This window comes from Xiphias gladius, chromosome 3 (genome assembly GCF_016859285.1).
Source record: "Xiphias gladius isolate SHS-SW01 ecotype Sanya breed wild chromosome 3, ASM1685928v1, whole genome shotgun sequence".
Taxonomy (NCBI): domain Eukaryota; kingdom Metazoa; phylum Chordata; class Actinopteri; order Istiophoriformes; family Xiphiidae; genus Xiphias; species Xiphias gladius.
In genome coordinates, this window is record NC_053402.1 from 6,233,508 (window position 1) to 6,246,046 (window position 12,539).

Below are 12,539 nucleotides of genomic sequence, written 5' to 3' on the forward strand. Positions count from 1 at the left end.
AAGTGAAGATTGCATCCTCAGTGAATGTTAAACCAAAAAAGGAAGCCTCTCACGAGAACAACAATAACCACTCTCAGAACTTTCAGTATGGTGGGGGATGCGTGGTGGGAATTAGGCCTATAAAAAAATACTTTACTAGAGGCTTTGTCAATATAATGGAGGTTAGATTCATACAACTATAGACATTACAACAGTCTATAAGGTTTCTCATTTGCCTTTATGAAATAGAATGTAACAAACATAACCAATTTAAATAATAAATAAATGAAAAGATTTCTTTGTTAGAGGGGATTAAGTCTCATGTATAAGTGCATATAGCAAGTTACATGAATTAGAAAATACATCCAGCATGGTTCTTGTATTAGGATTAAGCTAAGATTTATTAAAGAATTTAAAAAGTCAAGGTCAAGAAAAGTACACTCTGCAAGTACACTGTGTTTCTTATGGCCGATGGTTTTACACTTGATTTCTAGGACTAATGTAACCTTCATATCGTAAGCATAATTGCTACTCTCATGTCAAAAATATTTAATAAGATCTGTTTAATGATAATGTACAGAGCCTTAAGAGAATGTTGTTATTTATAAATTAGTCCATCTTCATGTGGCATCATAATTAACTCCTCATCAACTGCATGACAATCCGATCAGAGTGCTTTACAGAATCCTCCATCATCTATGTTCTAATGTGTTCACAATAATGTTTTCAGTGTGGATTTGAAAAGGAGATACAGTAAAGCTTTGTGCAAAAGGGATTTCAGGGAACATGACCGTAATTGGTATTAGGAGCATGAGCACCCATGCAACAAGATCCAATTGATGATATGAAAGGTGAAGGCTTGCCTCATAATAAATTTTGCTTATTCTTTTATGACTGCAGCAGCTTGATGTAGCAACTGAAAGAGCTGGAAGAATTTTATGAACAAGATGTAAAATAAAGGTACAGCCACATAGTCTCAAATTCAAATCCAATTCAGTTATCTTAATGTTGTCAAAGTCCAGAAGATGCTACTCAAGTTGGGATGTTCCACATTACATTCACAGAATAAGAATTTCAATATGCAAGAGTATGGTCAAAAGGAGTAGTCTTACTCAATAGATACTCTTTTTCTAATAAACCACAAGGCTTGGTTCATAACTAACTATATTACAAATAAAAGCCCTGTTCAAGTCTAACACATCCACTGAGTAGTATTTCCCCACTGTGAGGAAGCCAGTCCTGGATGCCATCAGAGTTTAGGCTAACATTAGCGGCTCTGTTAATTTATATGCAAAATGTAAAACAAAAGTCTGATCTTACATTTATCCTTTTCATTTGGGACTAACTAGGTCTACTAGGTCTGCAATGCAATAACACTGTTTTTTTCGAAAATCTGAAATGTTTTCTTGTTGATTTTGCATGGACTTTTGAGACGCGCTTATTTTAGCACTTAAATAGCGCTTTTCTAGTCTGAGAGACCACTCAAAGTGCTTCATACAGCACTTTATCTATACATACAGCGCTTTTCTATTCATACACACACACCCACATACTCATGATATGTCTGGGGCAATTTGGGGTTCAGTGTCTTGCCCAAGATCACTTGGATCGAACCACCGACACTCTAGTTAGTGGATGACCCGCTCTACCTCCAGAGCCACAGTCACCCCTTATCATTACCCAAATCAGGTGAAAACTGATAAAAACCTCTCTGAATGTCTGAATATCAACATTAAAACTATTTTCTCGTCTCTTTTAGTCTTAGCCTTTTTGTTTACATTTTGGCAAATCTGCATCATTGTACTTCTACTGGTAGTTACTGTTCGCATGCTAAAGACAACAATCCCCTGGATTGCTTTTGATACTCAATAAAAATTACGAGCTCCAAAGACATACAGAGAACCTCTTTTTGTTGATTTCAAAAGGGATTCATGGATACTTATCCCTGATTGACAATGGAGATCAGGATATCATTGTAAACAGAGAGGGTGGGCTGGGTGAATATTACTCCAGAAATTCAGCTGTTCCTCATTTATCCTTTCAGATTGCATTATCTCTTGATTAAATCTGTACCATTTAAATGTAGTTGTATTTGTTTACATCCATACTGCCCATGTGTAAAACTGTAAGTAACTTTAATGGTGTAAGTTGTATTGTAAAATAATGCTACTCATAATTTTGGAACTGCTCCCAAAAAAAAAAAGATTAAAAAACAAAGAAAAAAAAGGAAAACATTAGTATCCCATGTGATTTGAAGGCAGCACACTGAAAGATTATACACACAAAAGCCTGGGCAGTATAAGAAGGTGTAACAACATTGTTTTTAATGTTGATTGTCTGCTTACAATTTAATCTGTGTGACATGGTTTAGACGGGTTGTGCTATGCTGTGTATACTGTGTATACTTTGTATAGTCATGTCAAAGGAGTTCAGAGAACGGAGAGATTATCGAACAAAAAAATATGACTTACACCAGAAAAACTTGCAACATCTGCTCATATTCATGCAGTAAAATAAAACACAGTATTAGTTGTCTCTACACAGGAAATTATTACTGTGCATTCAGAAAACATTCAGACCCCTTCACTTTTTTCACATTTTGTTATGCTGCATCCTTACGCTAAAATCATTTGAATTCATTTTTCTCCTCATCAATCTACACTCAATACCCCATAATGACCAAGTGAAAGCAGAATTTTAGAAATTATTTACCTTTTGACCCTTTGCTATGACACTTGAATGTTAGCTCAGGTGCCTCCCATTTCTCTTGTTCTTCTTTGATATGTTTCTACACCTTGAATGGAGTCCATCTGTAGTAAATTCAGTTGATTGGACATGATTTGGTAAGGCACACACCTGTCTATATAAGGTCTCACAGCTGATAATGCATATCAGAGCAAAAACCGAGCCTTGATCTGCCTGCAGAACTCGGAGACCAGATTGTATAGAAGCACTGATCTGGGGAAGTGTACAAAAAAAATTATGCTGCAATGAAGGTTCCCAAGAGCACAGTGGCCTCCATAATTTTTAAATGGAAGAAGTTTGAAACAGCCAGGTCTCTTCCTATGGCTGGCCACACAGCCAAACCGAGCAACTGGGGGAGAAGGGCCTTGGCAAGAGATGTGAACAAGAACCCAATGTTCACTCTAGCTGAGCTCCAGAGATCCTGTGTGGAGATGGGGGAAACTTCCAGAAGGACAACCATCACTGTAGCACTCCCCCGATCTGCGCTTTATGGCAGAATGGCCAGACAGAAGCCTCTCCTCTGTGAAAAACACATAAAAGCCTGCTTGGAGCTTGCAAAGAAGCACCCAATGGACTTTCAGCCTGTGAGAAACAAGATTCTCTGGTCTGATGAAACCAAGATTGAACTATTTAGCCCCAGTTCTAAGTGTCATCTCTGGAGGAAACCAAGCACTGCTCATCACCTGCCCAATACCATCCAAACAGTGAAGCATGGTGGTAGCAGAATCAGGTTGAGGGAAAGCTGAATGGAGCAAAGTACAGAGATGCCCTTAATCAAAACCTGGTCCAGAGTGCTCAGGACCTCAGACTGGGTCGTGTTCACCTTCCAACACGACAATGACCCTAAGTACACAGCCAAGACAACACAGTAATGGTTTAAAGACAACTCTGTGTTGAGTGGCCCAGCCACAGCCCTGACTTGAACCCAATCAAACTTATCTGGAGAGACCTGAAAATGACTATCCACCAACGGTCCCCATCCAACCTGACAGAGCTTGAGAGGATCTGCAGAAAAGAATGGAATAAAATCCCCCAAATCCAGGTGTGCAAAGCTTGTCACATTATACCCAAGAAGACTCAAGGCTGTAATCCCTGCCAAAGGTGCTTAAACTAAGTATTGAGTAAAGAGTCTGAATACTTATGTCAAAGTGATATTTCAGTTTTTATTTTTAATAAATTTGCAAAAATTTCTAAAATTCTGATTTTGCTTTGTCATTATGGGGTATTGTGAAAATGAAGGGGTCTGAATACTTTCTGAATGCACTGTCTTGAGCGTTGTTGTGATGGCTGAAGTTCAACAATATTAAACCCTCTGTCAAGTTGCCTCAGGTGAACCTGAGTGCTCAGGACACTGTGCCACTGTCATGCTGCAAAGAACAAGGTTAAAACTGGGCCATCTATATCTGTGCTAACCTCTGATTATGAACAGATTATGTAACCGCACAGCATGTTTTACATAACCGGCCTTACATAACATCCGTGCACTCCTTCTCTATACACCCTTTGTTCCGAAATTAAATAATTTAATTACCCCAATTCCCTTCTATCCAAGCCATCTGCTTGGCACCTAATCAAATATGTTATGAACCACTGACACATAAAACCCTCCCCGCACTGGGATTTACATGTCTCTGTTAACTTTCAGCCAAATTATGATGGTGATGTAAATCAGTGCCTGAATGAGATAGATGTTGTATTTACACATATAAAACAGCAGCTTCTGGGATGAATGCTGTCTTTATTCAAAAATAAAGAGTGCCTTGAATGTTTACCTTTTTGTTATAATTTTCATGGATTCATTATTTTAAGATATTATGGACGAGGGTATTGTGTTTCTTCTAAGTCAACAGTAGTGTCCAAAAAAAATATTTATAATACCAGGAAGGATCTTGCTTTTTTATAAAATCAAATACAGTTCAGTCGCCCGCCCCCAGCTCATCCTATTTCCTATAGTTCCTTAATCAAAATTTTTTTTTCCCTTCTTGCAGTTTTTTTTTTTTTGCATTATTCTTTATTTTAAATAAATGAATTGCAAATAAAATACATTATTTTTGTTAATTTTTATTTGCATATCAACACTGGCTGTAATAATTATAAAGAAAAACAACAGGGGAGAGCATCAGACTGATAAGTGTTTTGGTTGCTCTGAATTCTGGCTAAACTGGAGCAAACAAAACAAACTTCTCATCATTATGTCATTTCTCCTTGGTCCTCTAGACCACTTCAGGACATCTCGACCCTGTCCTGATGTCAGTTATAAAGACAGATCTGGGAAGACATTTGGTTGCTGGAAAGAAACCCTCCAGTAACTTTATATCTGCTTGATTACAATTTTAAAAAGATATTTAAAAATGCATCTGTTTTTACAGTTGTGTGCATGTTGTGTGGAATTTTCTGATATTTCAATTAATCCATTCCATTCCCCAGATGTGTCCCCTCTAATATACAGTATATAATTTGTTTTATGAGGATTTCATAAGCCAACCCCCACCCCTTCCTCCTGCCTAAACGATAAAAAGTGGTTGCTTTGGAAACAGTGTGACGTATTTCAGAGCCCAAGAATAGAAGCATGAGGAGGGAAGCGGGTCTGAGGCTCTTGGCTTCTGCTTCACAGTCAGTCTGAGTGCCTTTCCAAATGTTTTCCTCTAATGCGTGTCGGAGGCCAACACTCAAATGATGCTGAAATTTCTGTCTCATTAGAGAGCAGACAGGGTCTGTGTTGATACTGTGTTGGAGAGATTACCTGCTCAAAAAAAACATCATCTGGTTGGTGGAGTTTGGAGCAGAGTGAGGTCATGACTGAGGCAGTAAACTGAGGAATGACTAAAACATTTGGTAAGGATGCATATGTACACTGACAACAAATTATCCATAAACATACACCCACATGCACACAGACACATGCACATGCTCTGCTTGTTATGAAACAACCCACCAAGTCAAACAAACTGAGTCATAGCCTATTAATAGATACCGCAATACATCTCTCATGTGTATGAGCCTTGGATAGGGGCTGTGTGTCTGTGGTATAGACAAGCCGTTACATAAATGCAGTTCTGCATATCTCAGGGGAGTGGTGATTCATAACATGAGCATAGTTCTCTTTTTAACTGCATTTTTCTTATTCACCAGCTAAACAAATAATAATTACAAAGACAGCTAAATTTGGTGGTATGTGGAAGTGCAATCTACTGGGCACAAAAGACACACTATGGATGAAAGCTCTTTTAACTATATGAAATTAGGTTTCATTCAGGCTTTATAAACTTCCCACCTCAATAAAATGGATCACTGCACAAACAGCAAACAAACCATGTACTGGTAGTTGTATTTAATGGAGTAGGCCAATCTGCCAGGCCAGGCACAGTCAGAAATGACTGATTGGGAAATTACATTAGTAGTGAGTTGGTTTTGTAAGCCTGTTGCATAAATACCGCCTGCTCATAAATAACCACTTTATATCTTGCTTGTTTAAGCTGGACAAGAAATGAAGCATAAAAAACGACATGTGGTTTTGTCACCTTTGGATACAGCCAGGCTAGCTGTTTCACCTGATTCTGGTATTTAGCTAAGCTAATCAGCTGCTGATGCAATACCTTCAAATTTACTGTACAGACATGACAAAAGCTCACAAATTAACACATTATTTCTGTTTGTTAAATCCGTACAAACAGCGAAGGGTAAATATGATACACTGTGGTTTTACATGGCTAGGCGCAGTCACCATGGGCTTGTCAGGCATGTTGTTTTTACACTTTTACACTGTTGTTTTTTTGTGTGGCCGAAACAACTGAGATATTACATGTTAATTAGTGAATTTAGAGGTGCTGGTTTGTGTAATTTGTCACCTTTGGACAGAGCCAGACTAGCCATTTCCCTCTGTTTCCAGACTTGCTAAGCTAAGATAACTAGCTGCTGTTTGTAGCTTCACATTTTAAAATAAAAACACATATACACGAGACTGGTATCAATTTTCTCATCTAACTCTCAGGAAGAAAGCCTATTTTCCAAAAAATAGCTTTTTTTAAGGGCTATGCTACAGGCATTTTCAGTGTGGCAGTTGAGTCAAAAAAACAAATAAAATATTTCACTAAAGTAATGTGTGTATATAATGTGATGGAGACTGTGTTTGAGCAATTGTTGAAAGAGATGGAGCAGGGCCAAGAAAAGAGAGAAGAAGAGGGAGGGTTAAGAGCTAAGTAGAACTTAATATGATGTGGTAAACATGTAAAAGATGTGTTAGTTATTAAACTCCATTTGTATTTGTTAATATCTAATATTACTGACAGTGTAAGTGACAGCTCCTCTTATCTTTCATAATACCAGTTGACTAGGACTGAGTGTTATCACATTAGATAGCGTTACATGGCAGGTGAAATGAAGCCAAGCTGGCATGCAGTTTGATGATACCGTGCTTGTGGAGCACACTTCCACAGCACACTGTGTCACTGCAGAGGGATTTCTTCCAAGCCACAATGACGCAAACATGAACAAAATTTTTTTTCTAATACATCATACTGCAATTAAAGCTCAGAGGCTGCAAGGGGACTTAAGGACACTGTAAAGGAAGCACAGAGGGGGGTGGAAATAAAGAAGAAGAGGAATATATATTAAAAAACTGTGTATTGAAACATAATGAAACTGAGTAGCTGGAGAAAGGATCAGTGAAAGTGGTGCTGTTCTAACAGAAGACACTCAGCTGAAGGCAATCAGTGGCCATCTACATGACCATCTTCTGGCAGCAGCTAACTGTGCCAGCGGAGTGATGGCCTCCTCCCAACCCTGTCCTCCTCTCTGGACTCCCCCTGTGGTCCGGATCAGAGTGTATTTTAAGCTTGTCCCCACCTCCTTCTGCAGGGAACTTTACGTAACATTCCTTTGCCCGTCAACTTTGGCTAACACCTCCCTGCTCATCTGTCTGACTCCCAGTGGCTGTTTTTGTAAAGCTGGTCAGCTGGTGTAAACAGTCTTGCTGTGCTTGCTTGAGTCTTGTCTGTGCCACCTACTTGGCAGGAATAGAGCAGAGATATTTATATCCATCCTGCTTCCCATTGCTAGTGCAGATATAATCCAACCCAGAGCTGATAAATTATGAAGAAAGCCCGGATGCAAAAATTATACTTTCTGTGGCTGGAATGTCATTCTGTAAGCAATTTCAAATGTTCATGTTAGAAACAGTTGTGTTTACTACCAGGCTTGGTAGAGCTCTCCTCTAGGAAACTAGAGGTTTTATAACCTCTACCCTTCATCCATTTACTGCAACTAAAACAAATAATTTTAAACCAGAGAACTATACTACAGCTGATACTGTACAGGGATAATGTACATGTGCTGTAATTTCCTAATAATTACCTAGGAAGTTTCCTGGAAAGAGCTATGTAATTTGCACTAATTATAGGGAAAATACAGTTAAAGTTCTGAGACTGTCATATAAGTTTGGTTTGTTAACCTTGAATGGAATGAAAAACTGACAGAGATCAATTTAAACTAAAGTAAATTTACATTAAGTCAGCAGCTGATGATTATTTTCAATATTTATTAGTCTTCCAATTATTTTCTCAATTAAGTAATTAACTGTTAAATCTATAAAATGTCAAAAAATAGTGAAATATCCCCACCACACTTTTCAATTTATTATCATATAATCAAAAAAGCAGCAAATCATCACGTTTGAGAAGCTGGAACACGTGACGCTTTTCACTTTTGCTTGAAAAATTACTCCTTGATGACTAATGACTATCGAAATTTTTGCAGATTTTCTGTCAGTCGCTTCAACTTAATCAACTAATTGTTCTAGCTCTATAATTTAGATATTATAAGATATGATTTATTTATTGATAGAAAATGTATTAGCATATGTGTTGAATTGTATATTTGCCTCTGGAGAAATTTTACATTTGTGTATGATCAGCTGAACTGCTGTTCACTGAATAAAAGACTCTCCAGGTTATGTTAGCAGTTTTACTCTTAGCTCATTTTTTCTCATTGTTTGAGATGGAAAAGTTGTTATTCATTCTCAGACAGCACATATAACTAATTACAATGGCAGCCATTTGTAATGACCATTTCACCATTTAAAATTCTTTGTAATTTTTAAAACAGTGAGTCCTTGATTTCAGGGAGAGGTAGACAAAAGCACTGAACTGTTGACCACATGTATGGTGTAACTCACTTCCTGTTGCATAAATCAAGCAGACATAGTGATTTTGTGAAACTTTTCTTGTATTAAGTGACTTGAAATCTATTTGTTCAATACCAATAATAACAAGCATGTCATTAAACCCTCTATTTTTATTTTTTATTTTCCTGACTTACTTTTCCACTCTTCCAATGCCCCTTAAGACTCAGTTACAGAGAAGTAATCAGTGATTTTAATTGAAAACCTACCATAAAGTCAGTGGAGAAATATAGCTCCACTGAAGTAATTCAATGAAGAAGAGTCTACAAAATCTCAATAATAAAACATTCACTCATGGATATATTATAGGAACACAATTTTAGTTATTTGAAATATTTAACTCACAGAACCAATCTTTCCTCAAGTTAATGAAATCTGCAGTTTCACAGACTTATCCAGGTTTTTACTCTCTCAGATTCAGTGGTCTTTTCAATCAAAGAGATCTCCTGTCACTTTGGTGCCAGTGGCTTACAAAACCAACTCACTACTAATGTAATTTCCCAATCAGTCATTTCTGACTGTGCCTGGCCTGGCAGATTGGCCTACTCCATTAAATACAACTACCAGTACATGGTTTGTTTGCTGTTTGTGCAGTGATCCATTTTATTGAGGTGGGAAGTTTATAAAGCCTGAATGAAACCTAATTTCATATAGTTAAAAGAGCTTTCATCCATAGTGTGTCTTTTGTGCCCAGTAGATTGCACAAGCCAGATGCACATGGCACTGTTAAAATCTCACCTTTCATCCACACAGTGGAAAAGTGGAATTTGCAAAACAAAATATATATACACAGAAATATCTCAAAAATATTAGCTAATTTGAAAGGACTATGGTTATGGAATGGTCTTTTACTACCTGATTTCATTCATGATTGATTAATATTTTTAAGAAGCACTACTAATTTTAAACAGCTATGTAAGGCTGCTTGAAATTTCATTGACAGTTAATGAATATCAAGGGATTAGTTCTTTCTTGCTGAGAGTTAGATGAGAGGATCAATACTGCTCTCATGTCTATACGGTAAATATGAAGCTATCACCAGCAGCCGGTTAGTTTACCTTAGCATAAAGACTGGAAACACGGGGAAGCAGCTTGGATGGCTCCATCCAAAGGTAACAAAATCCACTGCAGTATTTGTTCGAATTAAACAAAACAGGTATAATGTGTTTATTAGTGAGCTTTAGAGGTCCTGATAGGCAGATTTTGTTACCTTCGGACAGAGTCAAGGATCCTGTTTGCCTTTTTCCAGGTTTTGTACTAAATTAAGCTAACCAGCTTCTAGTGATAACGTCATATTTACCCTACAGAGATGAGAATGGCATTGATCTTCTCATCTAACTTTCTGCAATAAAGTTAATAAGTGTATTTCCCAAATTTCAGACTATTCCTTTAACCTTCACTGACATTTTATAAAAGTGAACTATCATTAGCATTACAAAGACATTGTCAAGCAGCCTTGAATTGTTGTTATCACTGACAAAAACTCATTAAAAGTCATATAATTTAAACAAAGGCAGAAAGCATGTTTTCTATGTTGCAACATTTATGTCGAAAATTCCACATTAACATAATCTTGTGTAGAGCAGCTACTGTGATTTTAGAGGCACTGTCCTCTGCCTCTATCAGAAACCAAAGTTGGTCAAACAGTAAGGGGCAAGGGGCTCAGAGTGTATCTCACTGTCAACCTGAGCACATTTGCTCAGGGGGTTTACATATGTGATATGATACAGTACATGCAGTTCATTGTCTCTTGTACGTACACAAACGCAAAAGTGTTCGCTGTAAAAACAGAGGTCAGTTGAGGCTTTTGGCCAAAGCCTTCATGCTGCTTTCACACTTAGCACACAAAGCCATGTGTTGCCTTCTGCCTAACATATACAGTGGCATCAAAAAGTATCACACTTTTTGTGGCCAGCTAAAAGTCTTTCAATTCTTGTTTGGGGATTTTTTGTCTATTCTTCCTTTCAAAAGGCTTCTAGCTCTATGAGATTCTGGGGCTGCCTTGCATGCACTGCTCTTTTGAGGTCTGTTCACAGATTTTTGATGCTGTTTAGGTCGGGGGACTGTGAGTCCCAGGCCAAAACCTTCGGCTAGTGCCTCTTTAGTTAGTTTAGAGGTGGCTTTAGAGGTGTGTTTAGGATCATTATCCTATTGCAGAAGCCATCCTCTTTTCATCTTTTTTAGGGATGGTGTGATTTTTGCTCTCAGAATTTTCTGGTATTTAATTGTATCCATTCTTCCCTTTACCAGTGAAATGTTCCCTGTGCCACTGGTTGCAACACAAGCTCAAAACATTCATCATTCCACAGAACTTGTTCCCAAAATGCATCAGGCTTGTTTAGATGTTCCTTTTCAAACTTCTGGTATTGAATTTTGTGGTGAGGACGCAGGAAAGGTGACTCTTCCATGAAGGTCATATTTGTGCAGGTGTCACGGTAAAGTAGAACAGTGCACCACCACTGCAGAGTCTGGTAAATCTTCCCCAAGGTTGTTTGCAGTCAAACGGGAGTTTTGATTTGCCTTTATAGCAATCCAACGAGCAGTTCTCTTGGTCTTCCAGACCTCAACTAGGGATGCACCGATTCAACTTTTTCAGTCCTGATATCAATACTAATATCTGGCTTTGGGTATTGGCCAATACCAAGTAACGATCTGATACCAGTGTTTAATTAATAAGCTGTATACCTCACTGTGTGGAAGAAACTGGGATCATTCTTTTACAGCCCTGGTTGAAATTATTGGCACCACTGAAGTTTAAGTACACAATTTAGAATATCTTCAGAAATAAATGTAAATTAACCAATTTTGTATAATTAAAATATTTTGATAAAATATCCAAGGTTACTGAACAAAAGAAAATTTAAAAAAAAACTTGCAAAATAGTGAAAAAATACAAACACAAAATGTACCATAGACACAATTATTGGCACCCTTCACTAATAATCGGTTGCAGAGGCTGGCAACAATGACAGCCTCTAAATGTTTCTTGTAGCCATCTAGAAGTTTCTTGCACCTGTCTGCTGGTAGTTTCTGCCACTTTTCCATTGCTATGTGTTGCAATGGCAGATTTCAGCTCTCTCCAAAGGTTTTAAATGGGATTTAGGTCGAATTGTTATGTTTTTTGATAATAGCATTTCTGATGCTCTCAGACAGCTCTTCTGTCTTTGCCATCGTGAAAAAGAAACTGGAAATAATCAGCCCTTTTTTGTGCAGTAAAACCATCATTCAAAGGTTAATCTAGGTCATGTGAACACTGAGTAACTTTTTAAAACAAAATGTAACAAATAAATACATATATATAAATTTACTGAATTGTTATTTATTATCCTGTAGTAGTAGTAGCCACAAAAGTTTAATAAATATTTAAGAAATATCCCCAAACTTCTGACCCCTTGTTTTTAGCTCTCTCTGTGCTATTGTAAAATGAGATTTATTTTTGTGAAGATTTATTTTATAGATTACCTTATTTTTTTCTCAGGTTTATTGAGAGATTTGGTATAATTTAACATTGCCTGTACTGTTGATGGTGAGGGTTAAGATTGGCAGAATGATATAATGTAGGATAGTGAGGTGAGGAATCACATGTGTGGTCAGTGTTCAGTTGTCCTGCTGTCCAGACCAAGTTACACGGATGAAG